Here is a 3,769-nt window from a genome sequence, read left to right as displayed (position 1 = left end):
CGGCCGCTGGTTAAACCGCGGCGGGGCCGTGCGGGACCCGCGGGGACCACAGTGCTGGGAGGGGTCACTGCCCTCCTGTTTTACCCCCACGGGAGAGGGGCAAAAAGTCTGGCCAGGCATTGTGACAGGTCATTTTTAAATCGCTTTCTATTCTTTCTCAGTATATCGATTGTAAATGCTTCTCGGCAAGGTTTGTGCGATCTGCGAACTTTTTTTGGCCTTGCCAGCATATATACGTGTTATTAGTCCGGCGTGGTACCTGGTGGCGATCTGAAAAAGAAGAAACTTTTGACACCTCGTGGTGTTGGGAGTGCGACCCTTTGGTCCTTGAGCTGCTTTCTGCACCCATCCAGTGCTGGTGCGAAACGTGACTCGGTTGTTTCAGCAGTGGGTTTTCTTCTATTCCTTGAAAGATTAATCCATACCTGGGGAGTTCAAAATTACGGGATCCGTTTTGTAACCTTCCTGTTTATTACACATTTTATCTTCCTTTGATTTTCTCCGTTTTGAGAATTATTTAAAGTAAAACCTATAAAATGCACATGCATTTTAGCAACTCTTTGCTGTCCTCAGGCTTGCTGTTTCATCATCAGTATTGGTGTCATAGTTGCTGTCTACTCAAGATCTGATCAAGTTGAAAACCGTGCATTTTGTTGTGAAAATACATATTGTTTTTAAACTGAACATCTCAAAAGTTTCCAAGAATTCTGTGGGTCTTTCAGGCATTCATTATTTTATTAGCAGTATATGATTGGAGGTGTATAGCTAATGTTCTTTCACCTTTGCTAAAGCTAAAAAGAAGATTATAAACAGTTGTCCAGTATTTTCACTCTGTATATATATTAATTCAAATGATCTCTTCCTAGTTGTGGAATTTTCCTTACAGGACTTTGTCATTTGAGTTACTTTTTTCTTACATAGTAGAGGACATTTTAAATTGAAGGCTTGGCTTAAGGAAAGCACAGAGGGTCAGGTATCCCACTGTTTTTATTTTGCAATGTCATCTGCTGATCTGAGGTATTGCTGTACTATATAAAATACATGTGTTTGCAGAACTGCAGTGTGTGTTTGTTTTTGAATGCTTCAGAAAAGTAAGTTGAGTGTACCTAAGGGACTGCCCATGTGGTTACAGAGCTGATGCCTCTAGCTTCACGCTGAAATCTAAATATTTACTTACTGCTCATGAATATAAATGTTATATGACTGAGGAATGATAATTTTCACTGTGGCAGAGGGAAACGTTTGTGAATATTGATTTTGAAATGTACAGACCAATTAGTTGCAAATTTAAAAACACAGCTTTACATGAGTTGGAACCTGCCCTGGTTTAGCCCCAGCTGGCAACTAAGTAGCACACAGCCACTGGCTCACCCTCTCCTCTGCCTAGCGGCAGGGTGGGGAGGAGAATTGCGGGCAAAATAAGAACAGTTTAATAATTGAAACAGGGTAATAAAAATACTGATAATGCTAATGATGATGATAATAGCAATGAAAAGGAGAGAGAGGAATAAAACCCAAGAGAAACAAGGGATGCAGAATAAAATTGCTTACTGGCCAATGCCCAGCCCATCCTCCAGACCAACTCTCACCAGTTTATCTACTGGGCACGATTAGTGGTGTGGAATATCCCTGTGGCCAGTTTGAGTCAGCTGTCTCCTGGCCACACTCTTCCAGTTTCTTATGCACATCCTCACTGACAGAGCATGGAAAACTGAAAAGTCCTTGATTTGGGCTAAGCGCTATTTAGCAGCAACTGAAACATCAGTACCAACATTATTCTCATACTAAATTTGAGATGCAGTATTATACCAGCTTCTAAGTTGAATTAACTCTATCCCAGCCAAAATCATGACACCCTCCCCCACCGCCCCAAAATAAAATAATTTTCTTCAAAGTATGTGACATGGAGACCTAGTCTGATATCCTGCTTTGAGAATTTCTGAAAACTCTCCTCTAAACATGTGCAAACTGGGAATGCTGTAACAAAAATTGGCGCAGTAGGGCAAGGGTGAGATAATCTGCCCATTTTTTTAACCTGAGTATTCAAAAGAATTTTCCTATGAAACACATGGTATATTTTCCAAAATGTTTCACAGTTTCATACCTATAGAAATGTCTTATATTCTCATAAGTTAATGCCATAATGTAGTTGTACACATGATAATTCCTTTAATTTTTTTTAATTTATTTTCAATCTCCTTTCTTTTTTCTCTTCATTTCTCACAGACCAGGTCGTGCACATTCAGGTTCCTTAAATGGTAATTTGAATCTGGACTGAGCTAGTTAAGTGGCATAGCTTGTCATAGCTCTACTTACTTAGGGACATGGGAGGCTTGGGGAGTTGTTTGAGGTGGGTTTTTAAAGTTTATTTATTTAATTTATTTGTTTACATTGGATCAGCTGAAAACTGCTGTTACTGGAATGGAAGTGAAAACCTGCAGTTGCATTGGCTGATCTATTTCCTAGTCAGCAGCCCTGGTAATAATATCACATTCTTGAACACCTGTTCTGGGGGGGAAAAGTAAAAAAATAAAACTGGTTTTGAGGGAAGATCCTGGGACAGCTTTGTGGAATTTTTCAGAAAATATCTCTCAAAAAGCAAAAAACTGAGGAGAAGGCCCTAAGCCTTAAGCAGAAAATATCTCTCAAAAAGCAAAAAACCCAGGAGAAGGCCGTAATGTAGAAGATGGGCTCTATGTAGTTAACAGTGGCAGTTCAGCATTTCTGTGGTGAATGAGAGATGAAGGTGGTGCTAGCGACAGGTTGCGAAGGGCTTTGACAGTGAAATATGATTCATCCAGCAGTAATCAAGTTAAGGGAGAATGGGAGCCTGGGTGAAAGTTTTAGCTATCTGGGTGACCGATCACTCTGTGTTGCACCCTTTTTCAGTGTGTTAGTAATCTACTTTCTACATCAGTATTTCTCATTGGTATGAAAATAACCTTGAAGAAGCAAAATAAGAATAAACCCTTTCAGAATTTCCCAGAATATATTTATATGCGTGGTACTATTATAATAATGGTACTAATGTAGCAACCAAAGGAAAAATAGTTTAGAAGTTTTGTACCTAGATATTTTGATCCCATGCTGCAATTTTGGGTATTTTTTTCTTCTGCTGGCATTTTGGTGTTCTAATGCTATGGATAGTTGGACTACAATACTGGAGTTATAGCTCAAGTTGTAGCTCACAAGCATGTGGAATAATCTGGCTGATAGTTAGTTTGATTAAACCAAACCTAAATCTCAGAATATCAAAGGCTACTTGCATTTCAAATACATGACCTGTTTTGCTCAGTTTGTTTTGAGCCTTTTTCCCTTCTCCTACGGTCACTGTATTGGACTGCCTGAACAGAATTGCATCATGAAACAATTTTTGTTTTACTGGAATTATGTGTTAATGATTATTTTCCTACAAAATGCTTTGTTATTACTCTGTCAGCAAGGTGTTATAAAGTTACTATCATTTGAAGTAAGATATCTTCAAAAGACAGCTGAGTTTTGCTAGATACGCATAAGTATTCTGGATTTTGTTGTTTCCATGAAGGGAGGTGAGAAGAATTTTTGCTTGGGTTTCTTTTTGGAAGACGGGTAGTAAGGGGGAGGAAAAGTACGGTGTGTCTTTTTGCTTATTTGGTATTTTTGGTCGATTTTTTTTCTTTTTAATGATGGCAAAATAACAGTATTATAATATCAAGACACTGGAGACTAACTAAGCAGGGGCTAAGGATATTCTGATGCAGTGTTTTGAATTTTTCAGAGAGGGCGCTAC

Source organism: Geospiza fortis, unplaced genomic scaffold, assembly GCF_000277835.1.
Source record: "Geospiza fortis unplaced genomic scaffold, GeoFor_1.0 scaffold41, whole genome shotgun sequence".
Classification (NCBI taxonomy): domain Eukaryota; kingdom Metazoa; phylum Chordata; class Aves; order Passeriformes; family Thraupidae; genus Geospiza; species Geospiza fortis.
The sequence above is the reverse complement of the archived record's forward strand: the minus strand, read 5'-3'. Positions refer to the sequence as shown.